The following is a 25,687-nucleotide window of genomic DNA, read 5'->3' as shown; positions in this document are numbered from 1 at the left end:
ACCAATAGTGTTCCCTCATATGTTAAAGATGCCTAGATAGGTGGGCCTCTACAGATGTCCTAATCATCAAACAGAGGGCAAAAAGTGAAGGAGCAGAAAGCAAAATATCAGGTCTTGCCATCTCCTTTGGGGCTTCAGAAAAATGCCAAATTATGATTTATCAGGTCTCAATACTTCTCTAGTCACAAAAAACTCAGGAATGATTGGTGATCTTATCCAGATATTCCAGACAAGGACCCTGATTGGGGCTGAAAACCACTTTATATCCCAATGGCTGATTCAGACTGAAACACACACTTGCTTCTCTTCTCCAGATGCCCAGGCTCTACTTTCACTTTAACCTCTCAATGTTTCTAGGAGTGGTCAGCAATTAGCTAACTGATGGTACTGTAGCTACTGTGGGGGCATACACTGGACAGCGGCATCCCTGTTGAGAGGAGGCCTGCAAGGACAGGAATTCTGACTTTCATCTTTTGACCGTCTCTGGGTTTCTATTTCCATAACCATTATAAGGAGAAGAGAAAATAATGCTCATATCAGCGATTCAAAACACACCTTTAACTATTTGAGAAGAGACGATAATAAAGCAAAATTAAGTCAGCCACAGTTGGAAACAAGACTGAGATTCTGCGCCATGGAATCTGCCAAGATATACTGGTTCTGATCTCATCTTTCCATGGATAATCCCAGCAAGAGAGGGAAGAAAATCCTGATGGGATTTCAGAATCGTACCAAAGGAAGCAAAAAAGAAGACCAACAATGGGCCCTTCTGGCTCTGGCTTTTTTTTTTTTTTCATACTAAGATTTGAGCTTAGGAACCTTGCTCTTTCTAGACTGATACTCTGCTTGAGCCATGCTCCAGCACTTTGCTGCTTTTATTATTTTTTCAATAGGGTCCCTCATTTTTGCCTAGCCTGGCCTTGGACTATGATTGTCTTACCTGTACCTCCTGTGCAGCTGGGATTACAGGTGTGTATCAGCATCATGGCTATTAGCTCTGGCACTGAAGTCAAATCTGCATTAAGAGGCAACAGAGGACACCTTGGTAGCTGAATTTATTTAGTGTTTAGCTGTGCTTTCCTAGAAGCAAGGTGATGGCTATGAACAAGAAACCAATTCTCAGAGAGGCATACTTAGGAAAATGAAATGTCACAGAAAGAAAGCAAGAGGGAGAAAGAGAGAGAGGGAGAGAGAGAGAAGAAGGGGGAGGGGAAGGGGACACATTCTGTCCACTGAGCAGATACCAATCCATTTAAGACTATTCAGCTGCATTGTGCAGCAACATTGTGCTATGTGGCTGGCATGTAAACACAGGCTTTTATAGTATATTAGGAAGTGCACAGGATGGAGACAGCTCCTTCACCATCCAAGCTTTCAAAGTGGTTCTGCTAGTTTTGAAAAAAGGTGGAAGTCATTATTAGATAAACAAGAATGGTGTTTCCCCCAGCTCTGCAGGCTGTGGCACTGGAGATGTTACGAAGGTGCAAGAGGAAAGGGCACAAGTGTCTCCTTCCCTTCCAGGAACACTGCTGTGCCCTTCTCAAAGTAACCAGAACTGGCTTCACCAGAGCAGAGAGCAGTTTATGTCAAAATGTAGCAGGTGGCTCTATCCCCTAGTCCTAGTTACTGAGGAGGCTGAGACCTAGAAGATTATAGTTCAAAGCCAGCCTGGGCCAAAAAAGGCTATGAGAAGCCATCTCTAATCATTCAGTGAAATACTGAACTAAGGATGTGGCTCCAGCTGTGAACAAGAAATCCAAGCAAGAGCTTGAGGGCCTCAGTTCAAGTGGGGGTGAGGAGAGGAAAGAAGAGGAGCAAGTGGAGGAAGATGGCATACAAGGGGGTGAGATATAAATTTAGGGCCCTCCATCACATCACCTCTTAGGTTCTTCAACTTCTACTCAGCACAGTGAAAATGGTCACTAAACATAGACTGACATTCCTGAGTTCAATGGAAGGTTTTCCCCCCAGATCATATTTTTCAGCCTGTTCAACATCTCCATGAGATTCTTCATATACATGGGCAGCCATCACAGGTATGTTTTATCCTAATTAGGCTGTGATTTGGGAAATAGATATAAATTTACTGACATATCAGACCCTATGTAAATGTAAAGCAAGAGAAAAATTTTATGATTCTCTATAGCCACTAACATTTGTGTAGAATTCAGAGTTGAGAGAACTGTATAATAAAAATTTAAAGCCATCATGTCATTAGGTTTCCTAATAATGTTCAACACTGGTCAAAATTGTTGTCCCTCTTTAAGTGAAGTAACAGGTTTGGTAGACCAATGATTTCCCCAAAGTCAGACATTCACACAGAACTCTCATCCCCAATCCCTAACACCCAGATGGCTGTGGCCTTATCTGTAAAGATTAGGATCATGGTCTTTTGTTTGTAGGAAACTAAATTTCATCCAGTATTGCCAAAATGGCAAACCTCAATGTCTACTCCACCATAATCACAGACAAGGCATCCTTCATGTCAAATACCTAAACTCTTTCTAAAGGATTCAAATTAGCAATAAATATCTACACTCTCCAAACTGCCAATCTATACCATTTTTATTTGAGGGGTGAAAAGAGTAACACTTTTCTGATCCTAAAAAAATTAGCAACTATAGAAAATCAGTGAATTCTATACATTCTGCCCATATGACACAATACATATTAACGGTAAAAGTAGGATATCTAAATACCTGCAGGTGCAAAGGTAGAAATCCCATTTAGTACAGGGTGCCAATAACTATCCATTCCTTAATGAGAAGACACAAATTCTCCAAGTTGTGGAGCTTGTCCACACAGCTCCAGCCTGATTGTGCTGATCTCTCTCCCTCTCCTCTCTCTTCTCTCCCTCTCTCTCTCCTCCTTCCTGCCCCAACCCTCCTCTCCTTTATCCCATGGGTCTAGTATTACAGGATTTAGCCAGACAAGACTGTCTTCCTTTAACATCATATGGGTAAAAATAAAACTGAATATCCTGCAGATTTTGCAGGTACAGAAAACCACTTAAGACGTACCCAGTGAGCTGAGACATGCCAAATAAATTCCTCTCACGACCTCTGCAGAGAATAAACTAGACTCTGCTTTCAGAGGTGGGAAGAATAAGAGAGGTTATCTTTGCAGTTGGCCACAGTACTGCCTGAGATGTAGTCAGTGTCCCCTTGCAGCAGGAAGCAGTGCTACTGCTGAAACCAGGGAGTCATGCAGGGAGGGCTACACTACCACCCAGTTTCTCCAGCAAGCCATGGTCTTGTCTCTGTACCAAGGCTTCCTATGCATTTCGTGATATGTAGGACCTTATTGGTTCTATCAGATTTGATAATGGAATCAATCTCTCCCTTTAGAAGCTCTGGGTTGATGGCAAGTTTATTAAACAGCAGGCAGTCATTCAGAAAAGATCAATAAAGACATGATTACAGAGTAACCAGAGGATTAAGCACAAGATTTATCACAAAATTAAACTGAATTAAATGTTCTCTGATAGCACTTGAAATGCTGTCAATACTTTTAACTCATAATCTATGTTTTTGGTGTTTACCTAATAGGTAGTAGGAATGTCTGATTTGAGAAAATGACTGCTGTATAACAATGAAGCCACAGAGATATGCTGAGAGTCCTTTCTGGAAACGTTCTTTATGGTTTGAAAGCCACATTGGCGCTCTTCTGTAGGTGCTGTCCTCAATGAGCACAGTGGTCCCAAAGTGCATATGCCCCACCTGTTCGCTCCTGAACTACACGTAAAGCGTATGTGCGGGCCTACATCTTACAATCTTCATCCCCACACTCCATGCTCCCAATGTTCCCAAGTACTGGGCCTGAGTACCCAAGTCACACCCACTGTGGGTCCACATCTCAGAAATTCCCCAGACTCCAAGCTCCCTACAGCCTAAACATTTTGGCTACCACTGCCATGCCCATCCTGTGCACATCTTCCACATCTTAGAAACTTCATCCACCCACTCCATATCTGCTGGAACATGCTGCCTCACAGGGAAACATGTGCTGGGACTCTAGTCTTCCCTTAGTCCCATGAGGAGCCTGGGCTGGAAGATGTCATCCAGATGTCAGGACATCAACCCTCCTCTTCCTGGGCAGGTGAAAGGTGAAATCCCCATCAGAGCTTCCAAAAGGGAACCGCTGAATAAATGAATGGCAACAGCACATACACTGGTAATCGGTAGGGGAGTGGATACTTGTGACGGCTGTTAAAGCTGACAGAAATACCACAGCAAGTGCACGCAGCTCTGCAGGCTGAAACCATAAAAGCCAGGCCTGCTGTGTGAGGTTGGGAGGGTGTGAGCTTGAGCAGATGGGCTGCACAGCAAATCCATTTGGGGGCAAAGATGGAGCATGTGGTTTAAAGTTGACTTCAGATGGCAGCGTCTTTAGGGAAGGCTATCTGCTCTCCTGTGACCAGCTTGAATCTGTTACCAGTACACTTTGTCTTCCACATACTATGACCCTGCCCTGCCCTGCTCAGCCCTGCCCAGCCCTCCCCCGCCCTGCCCTGCCCTGCCCTGTCCTGCCAGTTTCCACAGCAATCCAGCGACAGCTGTGGCATGCAGATGGGCAAGAGACAGCACGGAAACAAGATGCCCAGGCTGCTAGCACCCTGCAGTTTTACCATCCCCTTGTCAGCACCCTGAGAGCTATGGACAGCCCCAAACCTGTCCCGGTTCCACCAGGAAGAGCAGTGCCCCCTGCCTGATGCACAGCAGTGCTCCGCTCAGCATCTACCCCAAAAGCTGGGGCTGTATGGACGCACATAGATGCCCAAGCTTCGGCCAGTCACAGTCCTACAGGGGAAGATCCTACCAAGTTTGGAAATTTTCCCACACAATGGAGCCATCCCAGGGAACCAGGCTCCTTTGCTGCTGTCTGTGCCCCACAGGTATCTGTTCCTTTTCATGTCTGCTCAATGTAGTCCTGCCACCTCAGCAGATGCTTCAGTGGCAGTGACAGCTGGCTCTGGGGACTGGTGGTGCCATTTTTGTGTCTTTGTAACTTTTAGGAAAAAATCTCCAGATCCTACAACATTATCTCTTCCTCCTTCAATACAGGGTCAGAGTGATGATGTTTGATGAAATCCATGTAGAGAACTCCGGCCAATTCTTGGCATAAAGTAGACAATAAGTATACAACAAATAAATGTGAGGGTTTCTTCCTGACTATAGCCACCATGTTCTCAGGTCGTTGAAAAGGAAAACTAAACTGTCAGTCATTATGAAAGACTCCACTTGGTATTGGAGGGTCAAGGGAAGGATACATTCTTCAAATATGCACAGGATTTGTTGGCTCTGTATCTTTGGGTATGCCAAATGACACACTCATATTGTACTTAGTCTATTTCTTTTAATTACCACATTACCCTGGGAAGCTTCTACTTTCTCATATATAAAACAGGGACTAATAATAAAACATAACATGGCTATTAAGATTAAATGAATTCATATAATGCCCAGACTATCTAAGAGCTCAGTCAAAGCTAATGATCTCTATTACTATTAATTAACTTTCCCAAGGTCACTCAGACAGGGCTCTATGAAGATCTGCCTGGTTCCAGAGTTGTTGGCCTCCACACAGGCTACAACTGAGTCCCATGCCTGGTAGCTGGTCTGAAAATTGCCCAGACTCTACAGGGTGGCTTGAGGCTTGGTATTTTCATGCTTAGAAATATGTTGTTTATTTGTTTTTAAGTAAACAAATCACTTGGTCTATTTAACTTGAAATAATGCAAAGAAAATACAATTATCTTTTTGGTATCATAATGCCACATAAATTTCCAGCAATTCTTCCCAAATATTCCTCTTGTGAGTTATGATATGCAAACAAGAAAAAGCTCCAAGACAAAGAGAAATGGAGAGTGGGTTGGAGGCAGAGGCATTTCTCCCTTACACACAGAATGGAAAGATAGAAACATTCAGGGAAATTTGGCTTGGGAAAAAGAACGTGAATTTGTACTTGTGATAAACCCAAAATTAAGGCCACCCTGTTAACTATCCACTGAGACCTTTGCCACAAAAAGGCATTTGCCACAAATTCTATCATAAATCTCCTTCCAACTGCTTCTGCTTCACCCCTGCTGGCTTTCCAAATGAAACATCTGTCCATTTTCAAAGGGAAAATAAATGCATACAAAATAGTTACTGGGTGCGGTTCAACAGGAAAAAATTATCTACAAGACTTCCTCCAGGAGCCTAGCCTCTAAAGAAAAAAAAAGCGAGTTTGTTGAACTCTAGTAGGACCTCCCTCCATGTAACCTTCCTGCCCTGGCTTAATGGAGGAGGGTGTATGGAAAGGCTGGGACCTCCTCCCAGCTGAGCAGTGACACAAGCAGCAGCACTGTTTGGGAGGAAATGTTATGTGCTCTTAGTAGTAGATTAATGAATGTAATTACCTAGCATTGTGGCTGTGAATGCTGCAAAACAATAATTTATTGAATGCTGTAAAGTTCTAATGTGTTTTTATGTCCATAAGCTGCTTATAAAAACCTAATGTATTTGTATAAGAACAGCCTAAGTGGCTCTCAGCTGAACAGTGAACACAAGTGTCTGAGCCTGGGCAATTCCATGCGTGCGTCTTTATAACCCATGTCATAATTCCATGTCTTTATAACTCGACCCCGAGTGGTGAGCCTGTGAGGAGACAGTAACAGCCACTGAATTATACAAATAATCCTAGGCATTGTGATTGGGCTTGGCCTCCCTCACCAGTACCAAAGGGCTGCAGGTCATAATTAAATGCTGGATGTGGACTCTACACATACACTGGGGGCTGGTTTTTATTTCATCAGGGCTCCTACCAACCATGCCCCTAGTCCACCACCTGTACCTGGAAGCAGGACTGGAAGAGAATCAAAGGTCTTAAGAGGCCCAGGGAAGACAAACTCTCCAAACTGATTGCCATCTCAGAATGTGGATTGCTGCTGCTGGTCTTTTTTCTGCCAGTGAACTTGCAAGGAAAAGTGGGTAGAGCTTAACATTTATTGCCTTCTGAAGCAAACTGTCCTTATGAGACATATTCCAGGCTATGACTCTTCTCAAATGATTGTCTGGATAAATGATTAAGTGTAGGGGCCACAGTGGCAGATAACACTTACTAATGGCTTTCTCAAGTCAGAATTGACCCCCTTCCATCCTGAGACAGATACAACAGGCTCCAGAAGAAGAGAAAGTGAAAATGTGCATGGGAGTGTGCAGGGAAATAGAACCCTGCATGAGCAGCTCGCCTACAGGGGACCGCAGGCCACAGGGGAGAGGGGCAGGTGACAGGAGTCCTTACTTGCTGCTACACTTTCCAGTAGTAGCACATGTTATATTTCTGAGTAAATATCTTAGAACATACTTAGAAAGTGACAGCTTCAGGAAAAAGGCAGGCTAGAACCCCATAAGAACTGATGTTTGCGTACAGAAACGCAACGGCATTACCTCAGCAGCTATGCAGGGATGAGAAGCCTGTTCGAAGACATACACTCAGGGTAAATTGGTATCATGGATAATACATAATTGATGCACTTCCTACTTAAAAATGCACTGTTCTCCAGCATTCCTAGGATGAGGGATGTGATGTGGATTCAATTAAAAGCTCCATCCTGCCCAAGGGAAAGAATGCTGCCTCTCACCCCAGCCAGGCAGCTGCATTGCTCCAGCCAGCCCGGACCCCACCTTTCACCTGGGCCTCCAGTCTGATCTGACAGTAGATAACAGAACAGAAAAGGCATTTTCTACTCCTCAGAGCCCCATTTTTACCCTGGATGTGAGTCCTGGTTCCTTTCAGTCAGTCTCAAAGACAAGGGCATGAAAGTGCAGAAGTACCACCTGCATATCACTGCTGCGCTGGTAAAAGCTCCCCCCTCCTCTGCCCACCTTCAGTTTCTCCTACTCCAAACCACAGCTCTCCTGCAGCTTTCAAGACTTAGTTCCTCTTCAGCTTTCTCATCATTAAAAGGAAGTTACTTTAGCATTTAACAGCACAATTGAGACCTCAGTGGAGCCCTAGGTCTTTGGGCAACACATCTCAAGCTAATCAGTAGACAATCATCAAACAACATGGGTTACAGGACCTAGGTTTCTTTCAGCAAAGCATTGTGAAACTAACACATCTGAACAGGATATTGTACTGAGACAGGCAAGCAAGGGGGACTTGTAGTAAGACTTATTCACCAAAATGTTTTTCTCAGGAGAGAAAAGATACCCAACTTCTCAACCCCTAAAGTGGTTAAGGTGGATAAGGGAACAAAGACATGCCTTGGGCAGATAATGGTAGATAGAGAGCCATTGAGGTTTGTATGGTAAACATCATAGCTGGACACCAGTGACTGACCTATAATCTTAGCAATTTAGGAGACTGAGATTAGAGGATCAAGATTTGATGGCAATCCAAGCAGAAAAGCCCATAAAACGCCACCAAAAAAAAAAAACTAAAAACCAACAAAGAGTAGGGCTAGAGGTATGGCTCAAATGGTAGAGCAACATCGAGAGTAATCCCTGATATACTGGTTAAAAAGAAATGTCTGTCCTAGATATCAAAATTCAAATTGGCTTCTGTCAATTCCATCTTCTTAATCTCCCTGTCACTTAATTCAGACGTCTCATCTGAACTTCTCTATTATAACACTCTGCCTGGTGTCCTTGTCTCAGGGGTCACATCCTGCTGTACAGTGCAAGTGAAAGTCTGTTAGCACCATGCTGGAAACTGTCATTGGCTCCAATCTCCTAGGGTTGCCATGACTGAGGCCCTGCTAGAAGTCCCAGCCTTAGCCTTCATCACCATGTCCTGCTCCCTCTCACCTATGCATTCAATGCAGACATAGTGAAGTCTCTTTAAAACAGCCATGTCCTCTGTTAGTTATGTTCTTCTTCCCCAAGCCACCCACTCTCACAGCTTGGCTATCTCCTACCTAGCTTCAAGGTCTTTATCATCTCTTACAAAACACCTTCCCTCATATATTATAGTATTACAATTCCCACTTACTTTTCTATCCTATTATCAGTTTTTGGATTCTTCTAGAACAAGGGCTAGGCCTTGTTATCATATCTCCAGCATCTAGCAGTAGGACTGCACGAGGGAAAATAAACCAACCTCTGCCTCACAGGGCATCTCTGCAAAGAACAGCCTCACTGTATGAAGTAGGGGTGACTCCAGCCACCCTCTGGCACACTTGCCTAGGGAGAGAGAAGTTATGTGTGGTATTCTAATGAGATCCACATCATCATTAGGGTGGATTCATTTCCATCCCCTGTAGTGTAATGTCTCTGACAAATTAGGACTAGTTCCAAGGTTTTAAAAAGCATGCTGATCAGTGCTCGCCTTGTATACATGAAGCCCTGGGTTTGATTCCTCAGCACCACATATATAAATAAAAGCCAGAAGTGGTGCGAGCAAAAAGAAGCCAGGGATAGTGCTCAGGCCCTGAGTTCAAGCTCCAGGACTGGGGGAAAACAAAAAAAAAGCACGCTGATCTAGGTTCTACTCCCAAGAAGGAACCAGCAGGGGCAATACGAGTGGCTCACACATATGACATCCTTTCTTCTGGCCAGTAGCTGTGACCATTTGCCTGGATCTGTCTCATGATCACCCCAATGCAGTAGGAGCTAATACCTTCACCTTCACAGCAAGGAAAGGGTTATTTATCTTTCAATCCTGGCCACTAACTGAATCTTCTGATTAGCTTACAACATAAAAAGCAGAAACCTACCATGCAGCAACTCAGTTTCCATCTCCTAGGAGTATTTTCTAAAGTTCTTCAGCTATGCTGTCAGGTTTGAGAGCAGGTTTGGGTGAAGTGTCCAAGTTCCCAGCTTCTGTGCTGCAGAACCATGATGGCTACTTGAGTCATCCTGGTGGCAGAAACAGTTAAGATGCTCCTCTGAACTTACAAGTCTGGCAGTATGTATCCTTTCTCCTTGCAGTAGTATCAGGGGATGGCCTCTGGGTTAGTAAAGGAAAGTTTCCATAGATAGAGTACAGATTTTTATCCAGTGTCACAAGAAAGTCAATTACATGGCCCTCATCTGAGAGGGCAAAGAGAGTTCTTCACCAACAGAATAGCAATGCCAGCTGTACCATCTACAAATGCTACTTCCCACCCCCTGACAAGGGGCCACAAGGGAAATGGGTGTTAATCTGTCACCATTTAAGAGAAGCAAAGAATGCATGTACTCAAAAGATGACAAGTCATAAGAAAATTGATTTGTATAATTAAGGAAGGAAAGGACTAACATCTTAACACCTAGCCTTTCAATGCTATTTTAGATATCACTATCTCAGCTGCATTAAAAACAAAAAACAGAAACATTGTATCTTAATTTCAGCACTTAGAACAGGATTCAGGTGCACATTCTGACAAAATACCTGACACTGATCTATTAAGAGCATACCCAACATGACAGGAAGAGGAGGAGGTGGAAAAAACCTTTGTACACATTGGAACTGCAATGGAACAGTGCAATGGATTGATATTCTAACCTCTCCTACTTTTGAAACCTGATCTGTGTCATTAACAGATCATTCATGATTTTCTTAGTGAGAAAACAATGAGACGGTATCAGGTCTAGCATATTCTTTGCTGTGCTTCCTGATCAAGGTCAGGGCCAGCTTTCTAAGTGTATGACTTGTGCACCTGCCAGGGCACTGCACTGGGAATGAGTACACACTTGGTTTAATCTGTTGTTGTTTTTGTTTTCTTCACAGTTTGTTTTGGAAGTAAAGTCAGATGAGAGTGGAACATCGTGATCAATAGAGGAAATACATGTGAGAGGTGTTCTTGCTGCTCCTTGATGGTCTGTTTGCATAGCACAGAATTCCAGGAAGCCCTGGTTTTGCCATACCTTGGTAAGAAATAAAAGTTCAAGGTGAGTGTGTTCTGAGGAAGTAAGAGAAAGCAGGGAAGGCCAAACTCCCCCTTAGAATCAGAACTTGGTTTGAAAGTAGAATGGGCAGGGTTATAAAAACCATGAATGGCCTAGGTGGCCCAACATATTCTCCCATATAAGAGAAAGTTCCTCTCACATCAGTGCCAGCCAATCACTTAGCAGAGAACACAAGAAGAAGACAAAGGAGAGGGCAAACCAGAGCTTCTCCTCCTTGTCTTTCCCTCTACATCTCAGACTCCAAGTAGACAGTTTGGGTTGAAACAGCTGAGTAAACTTTGTGTGGTGCTGTTGCTACTATATTGAGAGAGGGAAGATGTAAGTATATGAATGATGAAACTCAATCAAATAATCTGATATCTGAATTTGTCCTTACTTAAAACAACAAATGGCAAACATGAAAGAGTTGAGAGAGAAACCTTAGGAAGGCATTCTATATTTTAGTGCCTAGAATGGGAAATGTCTCTTGCTGTTTGAACAGGAGCCTTACATCTTCAATGATATAGCTATCCTTCATTAAGTTAACCTCATGTGCAGCCAGGGAGTTAGTAACAAACGGAAGCAAAGCAAACATGAAGTGTTAATTTCCATTATTCTTGGTACTAACATAGTTCTTAAGGCTTAAGCACAGTGGTTTGATTTTCATTTTATCCCAGTACGTAAATATGCACATATACTTATTCACACATACTGTAGCTGTATAATAACACTGCCCCACCATTTTTCTTTAACTCTATTTGCATTTTAAGGTAATTACTCAGTTTTAACTGAAATATCAACATCAGCTTTATTCTAAAAGCAGTGTTGTCAATAAAATTATGTTTTGCTGATGGTTATTTTTTAATACATATGTAAAGGAAAATGAGCCAAGTGGTGGTGTCTCATACCTGCAATTCTAGCTACTCAGGAGGTTGAGACCTTGAGAATCATGGCTTAAAGCCAGGCAGGGAAGAAATGTCCCTGAGATAACATCTCCAACATAACCAGCAAAAAGCGGGACTGGAAGCATGGCTCAAGTGGTAAAGCACCAGCCTAGCCAAGTGAGTGTAAAGCCTTGAATTCAAACCCTGAGCCAAGAGGAAATCAAAGAAAAGGTAAGGGATGTCTGGTGTGGCATCTAACCAGTGTAGCAACTATCCATCACCTCTTTAAGCACAACACTGAACCCAACTAAATGCTGTCTGTGATGTATCTGAGAACAAATTCCTCTGCCCTGACTAAAACGTTCATAGTCCCATGAGGAAAAAGAAGACAGGGCCCGAGCATCACCAGTGATCTACAGCATAGATGTTTACTCTTACTCCACTTCAAAACGATCTGTTCTCATGCCACATTTACTAATAACTTTTGAAATACAAGCAGCAGCTCTCAGGTTCCCAGAGTAGATTAAATCAGATTCTCACACTGCATTAGCCAAGTCATTTAGTAAAACTAAAACAATTAAGAAAGGTACAAGTACATTGTAAGAAACCTGCTTACATCACATCTGGTAAAGCCTATTCTAACATTATCTCTAAAGATTCCACTTACATATCCTGAAAAGCAGCAGCCCAGATCTGTACCTGCTCCTTACGTCATACTGAGCGAGATTAGACAGCAAGGAGACTGCCCACTCACTCTATCTGGATGATGCACACTCTTTCTGTTTGTCTGACAAGAGGAAATCAGAAGGTTTCCTGGCATGCCACTCTCTGCCTAGCTGGCCCTCCTCAGCTATCATGGATCACAGATTCTTTGAATGTATATAATCCATCCAATAATCAGATTCCACAACAGAACAGAAAACTGATTTACGTATCTAATACTTCTTATCTGATACGAAGAGGACTCTGGGTGTATGAGTGAGAAAGATATGACCCTTCACCTCAAAGAGCTTATTCTACTGATAAATGAAGATTACACATAAAGAAAGTAACGCTTCAAGTCAGAACTAAAACACATAGCATGATCCAGCAGTTAGAAGCCTTGAAAGGCTAAGGAAGGTTTTGTGGTAAAGGGGTCTGGAACAGTAGAATTCAACAGACCTTTACGAACATGTTTTCCAGCAAGCCCTCAGTGTACTGTAGGTGTCCTGTAAGTGCTGGTAGACCTGAGGCCTCACCAGTTTCCCATGTTCCCTCTGAAGTTGTACAGAATTATTTTTCCACTCTTTTACTTGGATAATTCAGAGATGGAAACACATGTTGCAGCAAATCCTGCCCAAATATTAAGAGTGCAGTGTTTGAGACATGTGTCCACAGTAGCTGATTTGCTCCATTCAGAAGAACTGCTTGTACAGGAGCTCTTTCCAGAAGCAGAACCAGGGTGCATTATAGGTAGGCACTGAACCAAAGACAAGCACCTCTTCCAGCACAGTGCACAGGTACGAGGCCAGCTCTTCATTTTCCAGGCTAGCAGAGAGGAACACTGGTACAATTTGGTACAATTACTCCTAAGCTCACTTTCACTCCAAAGTCAACAGAGGCAGTGAAGAGCAAAGGCACAGGAGGCCTTACATCAAGATTTAAGCTCTACTTGGGCTTACAAATATTTCAAGAAATTTCAAAAATCCTTACTGTTCTTCTTTTTTTTTAATATGGTACATGCTTTCGCTTGTTTGTTAAATTTTGCCTCATATGTAGAAGCTAGAATTAGTTTATAAATGTATAAGTAAATATGTTGAGTGGTAAATACTTCGGATGGCAAGTGTATGCAAATATATTAACTGAAATATGGTAGATTCAGGGATAACTCCAATAATGTAATTCCTTAGAAAAATTAAATTGAACATTAAGAAATGGGTACTTGAAAGGGGTGAAGTAGGGCCAAGGGGAGGTGGATAGAAGAATAAAGAATGAGGGTAGGGAGAATGCAGTCAAAAATGTAATGTATATTCTACAAAATTAAGAAAGGTGAGGGAGGTTTATTGGGGGGATGTGAGAAAATGTTGAAAGGGGTGACATTGATCAAGACACTGCTTTTCATAAAACTTCTTACTAACAATTCCTTTGCAACACACTAAAGAAAATCAAGATGCTAAAAACAAAATTCAAATTCTTCATTCATAGGGTGGGGAAGCAAATCATCACTATGTCCTCCTAGACTGTCTGGGGACCCCAATCAGAATGTTACTGGTGCTCAGTAAAAAGCAGAGTAGAATAAACATTGCACTACCATTATTAGGCCTTGGAGTGGCCCTCTGTAATCTGAGGAAGATTTAGCTGTTAACTAGCTTACATTCTTCACCTAACTTGGTAGTAGAGGGCATTCAGTCTGATTGAAACTGCACTCAATCAGGAACTGACTGTATCTGTCACCCAAATGTTTATGTAAAGGATCTCTGCAAAGAAAGAAACTGCCCAATATGAGAACTGAGCACAACTTAGCTCAAGGCAAACTTTTCAAAAGCTTTAGTGCTCATCTTTGTTCCATACTTTGTGATGTCTTATATGCAAAAAGGATCTACTGCTTGAATTAATTGTTTCCTCCTCAAATATAAGCACCATCTTCTCCATAAACAAAGACATAAAGCTGAATCCTGAGTCCAGTGGTGGACACCAACAGGCAGGGGAGGCATACCATTACCCGCTCCCTGAGGAGCCTCCCATATAAACTGCTTCACAATTTGTCCTTGGTATTTCCATGTTTCTCTGTTATTACTGCATGAGAAAGTGTGGGGTCTTTAACACTCAGTGAACTTTCCTGTGTGTCTCCTTAGAGGTTAAGCTGTACTTTCACACAGGGGTTACACAGAATTGCTGGAGAAAATGCAGGATGCTCCAGATGAACTTGAATTTCATATGCAAATCTTTAGTGTAACTTTTCCTAAATATCACATGGAACATGCTCATACTACAAAATGACATTGCTTATCTAAATTCAACTAAAACTATAGGGACCAGACTCTGTCTGCTAATCTGGCACTGCTGCCCACTTCTAATGTCTCCCATTGGGTTTAGTTTAGCAAGAAAAAATAAAGCATTAAGTTGAGGCGCTATGGAGGGTGGCACAGGGCAACAGGTGGGAATAAAGAAGTCAGCTGAGAACAAAGGGCGTTTTCTGCCAGGAAAGCAAAGTGAGATGTACAGAAAGTAGGAAACGTTGGTCTGGCTTCAATACTAAGTAGGCAAGTCAGGGCCGGATGAGGGAGGAGGTAATAAGTTAAACAAGAAATGTACTCACTGCCTCACATATGAAACTGTAACCCCTCTGTACTTCTCGTTGACAATAAAGTGGGGGGGGGGGGGGGCGGGCAACGTGCACAAGGAAAATGGCCAAAAGGGAAGTTGTTGTACCTAAATTCAGATCCCAAACACTACTGACCTTGTAGAAAGCAAACAGGCAAACATTTACAACTACATACTAAAGCTCCTGTGGTTCTTAAATATCGACTTTTCTTTTCCTAATTATTTTTTCCTCCAATACTAGTGCTTGAACTCAGGGCTGTACACTTGCAACAGTGGAAATAAGGAGACCGAAGGCCCCAGAAATAGCAGAGAAAAGCCTTGTAAACCTCAGACCATCCAAGAGGCCCACAGCAGACAGAGCTGGTGAAAGGACAGTCATGCAACACAGGTCAGGTCCTGCCATTCCTCAGCTTCCAGACCCAGATCACGAAAAGGCAGCCATGGCACAGACCCCCTCCCTGCCTTCTGGCCTTCTTCCTCTTCCTCCAGTCAAGAATCCTGGAATGGCATGCTTACTCTCCCTCTCTCTGCTGTCCAAGCACCAAGGAAAGGCCAGTGGTCCTGCCTCCAGCCTGCTAACCAGATTCCGAATGCTCACTAAAAACACTCTTTAGATTGAAGCACATTTCTAGGCCCACTTTGTGGGGATGGGAGGAAAAGCCTCCACTTTTCTAACTAGTCTTGTCCCACTCTAAGTGAATCACATCCATCATGACAGAAAGCCCAAGAAATCATGCCCCAGATTCTATTTTACCTAGCTTCCTCAAACTAAAGCACTTGTTATAGAACATAGTTTTCTTCATGAATAATTTTTCTAACAAATATTTCCAATAAATTTTATTTAAAATTAAGAGGCCAGAGTCTATAGAAAACCCAAAAAGAATGAATTGGTCCCTACTGTTATAAAGATGGTAACAAGAGCTGGCGCCATTTGTTCACACCTGTAAAGCTAGCTATTCACAAGGCTGAGATCTGAGGATTGCAGTTCAAAGCCAGCCTGAGCAGAAAAGTCCATGAGACTCTTCTCTCCAATAAACGAGAAGTGAAGCTGTGGCTGAAGTGGTACAGCAGTAGCCTTGAGCAAAGAAGCTCAGGGTCAGCACTCAGGCCCTGAGTTCAGGCCCAGGACCAGCACATATATACACAAAAAGTATTCTAGCAGAGAGATAACAACTGTAAATAACTACTAACCTTATGCGGCAGGTAGCTTGGGGTAGGAACAATTTGCACCTATCACAGAGAAAGGATAATCAAGGGGGAAGCATGAAAGGCTTCCTAGAAGGGGTACTTGAGCAGGGCTCCTGCAAGGGCAGATTTCTAAAAGCGGTTGTGAGAGAAGCACAACAGAACATGAATCTAGAAAGGAAAAATAGAAGACAGCCAAGAGGAGCGAGAAAGGAGGGAAAGTTACATAAGCCCCAGGGCTGGGATGTTAGGACTACATCCACAAGTAATGAGGAGCTATTGAAGGCTTTTGAAAGATGTGCAGAAGTAACTAGATGATGAGAGGACTAAGGGAAGGCTAGAGCAAAAGAGACAATATGAGCCAAGACCAACTATGAAGCTGTTCCTACTGGGGAGGAACTCATAATGAAAATCTGAACATTACACACAGACAAAGAAATTTCCTCCAAGTGAAAAGTAGAAAACAAAACTGGCGGGAGGCAGAAAAAGGCAGAAGTCTGCAAACATACTTTATTCAGAACACACACATACGCGCGCGCGCGCACACACACACGCACACACACAGAGGCCATTATAGAAAAGTAAGAAAAGAGAAGAACTGGGGGAAAACACATTGGATCCTGAAATTTACAGGCAGAGAGGCATGGATCTGAAGGGCAGGAGGTAAACTGTGACAGGGACATTCTGGTATTGATACTGTGCATGGCTGACCTTTCCATATGAGAAGAGACAGTAAAACAGAGCCTAAAGAAGGCAGTGTGCATGGCAAGCAGATGTGTCTGAAAGAGAAATGGCCTTCACAGAAGCTACAGATAAAGACAGATGTGGGGTCACAAAAGCCACAGTGGGGGAAAAACATTCCAAAGAGAGAAACCAGTGGCCCATCAACAAACAGACATTCTATGGTGGGAAGACACACGATAAAGAGCCAAGTGAGGTTTCACTCACACTGGCAGGGATGATGAGGACTGGTATGGATAGCTATCTGCATCCAAAACATGTTTAAGAAATCCCTCTCTGGAGGAGTCAGACAGGAGGACTGCAGTTCCAGGGCAGATCAGACAGATGTCAATGAGATCCTATCTCAACAACCAACAGGCATGGTGGCACACAACTGTGGTTTGAACTATCTGGACAGAGGAGGCAAGAGGATCTTAGTTCTAGATCAACCCAGGTAAAAGCACAGATGCAACTGGAAAGACAAACTAAAAAGCAGTGGGGCTCAAATGGTGGAGCCAAGTATAATGCCCAGAGTTCCATCTCCAGTCCTGAGGGAGGGGAAATACTCTAAACAGCACAGAGATAAACTAACTCAGGGCACACTGGACACAGGCTTGCCATCAGGTGCAAATAAAAATATTCATCCCAAGTAGTAAACATATGTGTGCAATTCACTCTTAAAGCCTACCTCAAGTAACCTTTTCTCCTAAGCTACCTAGGCCTCTCCCACTTTCTCTGTCTTCTCCTCTCCAGGAGTCACAGTTACTTACCACTCCTCAAGAAAAGTAGTGCATGCAACAGCACAGCTTCAGAAAAAGCCAACCATCCTCTAATGTTTCACTCATGAGACATAAATCTTTCTGCTCATTCATGTCTGACTACGAGGGGAAAATAGTTGAAGGCAGATATATGAACTTCCTCTCCACCCTGCGGGATATTTGCAATAGCGTAAAACTTACATAATGTGTGTGCAGAAGAGCAGATGGGTCTTCCAATAAGTGAAATATGACCTTACACATTTTCCTTATTTTTTTAACCTCTTCCACGACACTGAATTCTCTAGTTGCCTGTGTCTTGCCAGGAATACTCTTCTTTTTCAACTCAACTCCCATCTATTTGGATACATCATTAGCATCACAAATCAGAGCATCCATGCCAACCCAACAGCATTATGCAGTTTACCGCGTGCCACCTGGCATTAATGCTCCTGTTATCTGATTTTAGGAGCCATTATTGCAAATGTTTTAGATAAAGTATGTTTTCCCTCTCGGTATACAGAATGATAAATGGTTTGCAAATAAACACAAGTCTCCACTTAGTATGCCAACGGGTGAACAATGCTCCTGCTGCTGTGGCCCTTTATTATTTGAATCCTGGAGAAAGTATTCTGCAAACAGCATGGTTGCAAGATGACATCTGTGTGTTCATTAATGCATCATTTCCTCTGCACAGAAGCTCTACAACTGAAATTTAATTCTAATCTTTAATTGAACAAAATTGCTTTCAGATGACAAATTAAAGAGAAGGAACCACACCCAGCACAGGGCTACAGCAAATGAAAACTGTACCATTCTTTTCTCCAGCTTGGAGGAAAATGGCAACAAGAATTGACTGCCAATTGATTTGCTCTCACTTGGCTGCACTGTGGGGGAAAAGGAAGAAGAGGAAGAAACAATTTGTTTTATTAAACTTGTTTCCTAAGCAAAGTGAATGTGGGAGAATTTGAATTTAGAAACTTCATGGTAATCTTCCCCAATGCTGGATTCAAGTATGAGTTATTGGAGACAAGGCACCCATTTGACATGCTCTAAATTCCTGTTGAATGTAGAAGACCTATGTGGGTGCAGAGACTGTAGTGTGTAGCTGGAGCAGTGATTTATGAAGTGTGGGACTGAGACTCTCACTCCACAGCACTTCCAGGAATCAGAACCTAGTCTGAGGTCAGAGGTCAGCCAAAGACAGCAGGCAGCAGATTGCAAGCCAGGGATGTGAGAGGCAAGCCAGAGGCTGTTTATCAGCCTTTCTCAGCCCCCAGAATACCTAGACTTACCAGCATGGTGTTACTTTTTCTTTTGACTTGATGCAGAGAAGCCTGCGGACTTTGGGACTTGCAGTAATACTATCCCACCACCACATCCCTGGCATTCTAATGCCTTTGGGAGACCCAGGTGATTGGGTGAAGTATCTCCAAAGTCCTTTCACTATTCATCTAAGTTCCTGGCTCAGAAAGCATTTTTCCAAGCACAGTTTTCAACGCTGCTTTGGCAGCACCAAAAGAAAACAGGACTATTCGTTTAAAGTTTGGCTCCAGACTTTGCCCTCCAGATAATCTTAGACAGAATACCACTGTCTTTTCAGATCTGTGTGAAAAGGCTGCTCTTCAAGGAAGTGTCTATCTGGAATGAATAGGGTAGGTACCCAGATGACACAGGGCTGCAGCTTACCTCCAGTGGCCTGGATCTGCCTGCCCATCTCCCAGCTGATCCCTAAGCTTCCTTCCACCGCAAGAAAATAAGCATAAACATTTGTCTCCAATCCACTCTGATGACAGAATGCCATTTAGAGAAACTGGACTAAAATGTTACATAAACTGTGCAAAAGGAAGCTACAAACCCTCAAGTAAGCAGATTATTGGACTTGCTTTCAGCATCCTTGTCTCTCATAGGGAACTGTGAGCTTGTACATTTACAACTCTAAGAGACAAGCTGCACATATGTAAATAATTCTGTCCCCAGAAGAATGAAGCCTTAGTGTTCCCCTAAAGAAGTTAGTTTTGTGTTCATTTATGGGGTCATTTCAACATTTCTTTTTTCCATATGTGTGTATGTATATGTATGTGTATGTATATATGTATACAACTTTATTATATTATGTGTATATACACATATACATACTATATATGCATATACACACATAATAAAGACATTATATATTATAATAAAGATATCGATTTCCCAGAACCACATAAATAAAAAAAGCCAGAAGTGGCGCTGTGGCTCAAGTGGTAGAGTGCTAGCCTTGAGCAAAGGAAGCCATGGACAGTGCTCAGGCCCTGACTTCAAGCCCAAGGATTGGCAAAAAATAATAATAATAAAGTATGGACATTTAATATCTGTATATGAGTTGTAATTTCACCATTTTAAAATGCTATGTTTTCACAAATGCTAGAGATAGTAAAAATGGAGTTCAGAAAAGAATAAGAACCTTGCATTCCAGCAGACATTAGGAAGGAAATGACTTCAAGGCACAAAGTTCTTCCCACAGGACCATCTCCAGTGATCACAGCAGGAGCCTCAAGTTAACTGTTTTAAAAGATCTTTTTAAAGAGTATACAAGGTTAATTCAGAATCACAACTTGAGAGATTAGTTGAACAACTTAGTTATAAGGCATGCATAATTCACAGATGCCCATTCCTGTTCCACTAAGTACAACACAATAAACCAGTAGTCTAAATGAGTTTTTCTATCAGTCTCCTGAGATAGAAGAACCTGGGAGAGCATCTATGTTAGTCTTCTTTCCCCAGAATGGGAGGTAACCAGAAAGACTGGCAACACTAGGAGACTCCAAGGAAAGCTTCTGAGGTATTAAGAAATAATCATTTATCTGAATTAACATTCCACTCCAGATGTGGTAATTAATTAGGCAAAAGAAAACAATCCTTAGTACTTTGCTCTGATAATTAACAAATGTTAAATCTGCCATTGGTAATTTACTACACTGGGAACAGAAAATTTCAATTGTTCAACCTCAACCTGCAAGCCTTTTATCTGCTTGCAAGCTTTTCTCCATAATCCTTTATCGGCTGACATTAAGGAGGGTACAAAAGCAGTGGGGCACTGCTCACGATGCTTACTTAACCTTTATTACTGCGAGATGGTACAGTGCGAGCATTTTTCAAAGTGACAGGCTGCTGGATGAGGAACTCTGCAGACAAGAGAGCCATGTCCCTCCTAAAGGAAAATAGAGCATCCTCCCTTCCAACCTCCCTGCAGCACACTCCTGTTATTCTGTGTTAATCCCTGTACTAGGAGACAGCCCAAATCCATTTATAGGTCCTTCCAAGCACTACTTTCAGACCCTGAAGGGGGATAGTAGCTTCAAGCCTTCCTTCCCACCCCCTCCAGCAAATCAAAGGCAAGGGCATATTCAATGCTGCTTTTTTAGAAGGTTGAAGCCTGGCATAAAAATCTGTTTAACAGGTTCAGCCTGGGAATCAGCATTGGTGTTTTTTTTCCTTTCTTCTTTCTTTCTTTTCTTTTTTTCCTTCTTTTTTCAATGAAGCTAACATTACTTATGAGGTAGGTACTGTTTTGAGCATTGAGTTTGTTGCATGTCCAGTGGTAGACTGCCAGGTTTAAGTGCCATGCCCAGGACAATGGAATATGGTCCTGTGAATTAATGAAGTTGTGAAACCGGCGATTTGAAGTTCTTCCAGGGAAAAAGTAGCCTGTGAATAATTAATAGCTTAGAAAATATCATGTGACCTCAGTTTGCTTTTAAAGTGGCTGACACTACAAGCAGCAGTACCCTCAGAACACATGCAGGAAACCCCCCTGTGGGAGTTGACACCCATCTTTGTGGGCCGATGGCACTAGCAGTATTAGAGTGCTCACTTCAAACAAATTCAACATTCAGTTGGATTGTGTGGTGGGGAGAATCTAGGCAACACATGCCCTGTGTTTGTCATGTTTCTTTATCACTGAACCTGGTAGGGAGAGAGAAGAGGAACAGGGCCAATGACACATGAAGCAGCTCTTCAGGTCAAGGAAATGCCTGTGTCCCTGTAAGTTGTGGTCTCAGTTCATGTGGGGTGCCCAGCCAAATGCTAGAAAGACCTTGATAGAACTCTTTGAGGAAGGAGATGGCATAAAAGTAAGAATTTGTTGGCATATCCTCTTAGGACGAGTGCATTTTATTATAGATTAGTTATATCTTTGAGATTGGAGAAAATTGAGAATAGGTTGTTTTAAATCTAATTGAAATCAGGGAGCTCCTATGATACTTCCCCTTCAGGCCCCACCAGGATTCAATGGGAAGAAGTGCCTCCTTTTCTAACTGAACTGGGCCATCTATCTTCAAAAGGAGATAGGTAACCTAATTCTTAGGGTTTAGAGCCCCCATGATGGCAGCTGAACTTGATCTCACAGCTACCTGCCAGGCAGGAATGATGTCCTTAAAACTTCAGAATTTGAACATTTCTCATCTCCGCACTCCCTACAATGCCTCCTTCTACATATTTTTGTCCAAATACTTCACATGGGCTACCTAGCAGGCTGCTGGAGACATACTTTGTTACATAGCAAATCCTTGATTCCAAAGTGATCCCGAAAAACAGGAGTCAGAGCAGCTAAGAACATTTATTTCAAATTTTATAATAAACTTAATATGACCAACAGTAAACTCCTATGTCTTTCCACCTCTACTGATTTCTGTCCTTTTTTTGGGGGGGGGGCAGTCATAGGGCTTTGCTCAAGACATCCCTCTACCACTTTGAAACACAGCTCCATTTCCAGTTTTCAGGTGGTTCGTTGGAGATGAGTCTCTTTCTTGCCTGGGCTGGCTTCAAACTGAGATTCTCCTATCTCAGCTTCCTGAGTAGCTAGGATTACAGGCATGAGCCACCCACACCTGGCTGATTCTTAATTTCTATTTTTAAACTAACCTTTAAATAAAGCTATGTGCAGTAGGTCATACCTATAACCCTAGCTATTCAGGAGGGTAAGATAGGAGAATTTCAATTGCTAGCTGAGGCAGACAAATCCAAGAAACTCACCAATTAGCCGGTAAAAAGCTGAAAGTTAAGGTGTGGCTCAAGTAGTAGAGCAGCCAAAGCTGAGAGAGTATAAAGAACTGAGTTAAAGCCCTAGTACCAGCCAGCACACACAAAATTTAAAAATCATAATCAACATCTATAAGTCTAAAGGGATTTCCTATGGAACACTTTTAAACTCCCTTTGTTTCTTTGAGAGCACAAAATCTTCAAGTATTATACAACAGTTAAAAGCACTGGCTTTCAACATTCCCTAACATCAATGATAACCCTCTGGACAGGGTTCTCAGCCTGGAGGAGCACAATCCTTAGTCTAACAGCCCTGCTACAATTTTCAGCAAGTTATGCAAAGCAGGAACAATTAGTACCAATATGATGTCCAGTCCCACAGGAGACACCATCAGGACAAAAGAGAGTAAACCCAAGACTCCATCCCTGGCCATTGAAGACTTCTGACACAAAGCACCCAGTTCACCCTTCCAACAGAAAGGAGTAGCATGGCCATGACAACCCGCCTGACTGCAGACCTCTGGAGCACCTTCACTTCTCCTCCGGCACCAGTTTGCCTTCTGCCCCCAGTCAAATTACAGGTGGGCAGGGACAGAAAATAGGATCAGCCCAGTCCATTCTATTCTCAGCTTAAAGCAGCTCAGCAAGTGCTGGATTTTCACAGAAAATCAAAACAAAGATCCTGAAGGGCAGAAGTACAACCTCTCCTACAGTTGAGGATGAATGAGAGAAGGTATCAACAGTCAGGCTAGGTGAGTCTTCAATCTCATTTAACATGGATGTTGAAAGGCAGTATATGACCAACAAAGTCTCAGTTACCTCTGAAGCTCCATCTCATTTTCAAGCCAGTATCCATAATCAAAAATTCTGTCATGGAAGTAGCTGCCCTGATAGCTGTTAACCCCAATGAAGGCTCCTTATACCCAGACCCACATGCAGGATGCCCACCCTGAGCCATCTCCCCAGAGCTAAGTCCACATACCAGGTCCTTGTCACAGTCAGCTTCTGTCAGAAGGCTGGCCCAGGTAATTGGGAGCAGGTGAAAACAGAGCATGGCTCATCAAACTTCTCACCTCTAATCCCTGTCCTTAAAAAGTCACTGCCCAAGGCACCGTCAGCCTGTCCACGGGCAAGCTATGGTTATAAAGAAGCACAAAACTGGCCAAAACCTTGACCTCGTTTTCATTAACAGCTCGATTTCCCTTTCATCATAGCTAAATAGAAAAATCCCTTAACATTCAGGTGCTACTCCTGTCTTATCAAACAGTAGTCCATAAGTACAAATGTAATCCTATTGACTGAAAAACAATACATATTTACATCATGGGTGATGTACACACCAGCTCCAAGGCGCTCTTAAAAGGAAAGCTATCAGATCTGTGTAAACAATAAAGCACCATCTCACCACTTTCCTCCCTTCACAGCAGGACATGACAGCAACTACAAGCCACCCTGTGGTCAGCAGGAAGAAAATGTTCTGTCTGCATTGTTTCAAATTGAGCTTGGCAGCAGGTCTAGTGTCCAGCACCAAACCTGAGGAAGAAGTCAGAGAGCACAGACAGCTCGCTTGATTCTGCTGTCTCAGCAGCACCCTCATTCGTACAACACTGTCAAAACAGGTAAATAGAAACCAACACACAAAAATACCTCTCAGGACTTGTTCCCAGAACTGCCTGCTTTGTTTAATGCAGCTGTCAGAGCATGGGTTTCATCAGACTTTCCAGAGAGGCTCCCTAGCTTGGAGAAGAGAGAAGCCCTCTATATATACCCCTACATAGACTACACAGGTCTGACTCTCTACTGGTCTATTGTTCCAAGATGCCTATGATCACACAGAATCTCACTGAGGTGGTTCAATCCTGAGGAGTGGGGGATACATCTCTTCTGGAGCTGTGAATTCCTAGCTCATTAAAGAACACAAAACATGACCATTCAAAAATGCTTGTCAGGCCAAGCCCATACTCACAGTCAAAGAGGCAAGGAGACCCTAGAGATCCATTGGAGGTCCAGAGCAAGTGCCAACTATCCTGTGCAACTAGATATTCTGTAGAAACAAGGGTTACAGAAAAAACAAGGGCTACTCTTCACAGGGCACTTGCACACACATCATTTCACTGATATCTTACTTAAGTTTGATAGGATCTGCTACACACTGAGAAAATGAAGGCTGAAAGTTCTGTCCCAAGGTCATGCATCTAGTTGGTGCATCTAGTTTAAATCTGTGATGAAATAAGGAAGCAAGAAGATTAAGGCTAATCATCACTGGAATTGCCAGGGTTGGGGAGATCTATCCATAATACCAAAATGAATGACTGGTGCAAAGCTGAAATACAGAACTAAGATGAGTAGTTCAGATGTTAGCTCTTAATAATAAAGACTCAAAAGGGCAGCTAAAATCCAGGAAGAAAGTGTGTCTCTTGAAGCCCAGCCTCCATGAACCAGGCTGGATGAAGAAGATCCAAAAAGACCTCTGGTTCGGACCCATGCATTTGAAATAAGGCTGTTCTTGAGGTATTGAAATTCAGCTTATTTCTAAAGTATCCAGCTAACTATTGGAGCTCACCTGAGGAGAAATACCAAGAAAATCAGAATAGCACATTATCTAAAATCCAAAAAGGACTGAATGGCTCAAACAATCTAAAGTGTTTAGTAAAGAAACAAGACAAGATTGATTCACTCCACCCATTCAAGACAAACCATGGGAAAGGTACACACAAACTGAGTGTGAATCAAAATAATTTTTCAAAAAATAAAAACTGCCTCAATTGTGAATTGAGACAACCTGGTTCCCCAAAATTTGTCATGTGTGATAACCTAAACCGAGAGCCAATTGATCTGTCCATAAGCATGAAGAAGAAAGAAGAGAAGCCTGAATGAGGGGCCCTCACTGTAGGAGCCCGTACCTCTCAGCACCCATCTCCTTTTGAGGAAAAGTGAGACAAAAATGTCTATGTACCGAAAG

At 42.7% G+C, this 25,687-nt stretch overlaps 1 protein-coding gene across 2 annotated transcripts in view; it reads right to left on the bottom strand.

The window, feature by feature from the left end:
* The window catches only part of Auts2 (activator of transcription and developmental regulator AUTS2), an 830,583-nt gene that overhangs the window by 582,879 nt on the left and 222,017 nt on the right, over positions 1-25,687 (bottom strand). The window lies entirely within an intron of this gene.

This window comes from Perognathus longimembris, chromosome 1, assembly GCF_023159225.1.
Source record: "Perognathus longimembris pacificus isolate PPM17 chromosome 1, ASM2315922v1, whole genome shotgun sequence".
In the NCBI taxonomy this organism is placed as follows: domain Eukaryota; kingdom Metazoa; phylum Chordata; class Mammalia; order Rodentia; family Heteromyidae; genus Perognathus; species Perognathus longimembris.
Note: the sequence above shows the minus strand (reverse complement) of the source record. Positions and strands in the feature narration are given on the sequence as shown.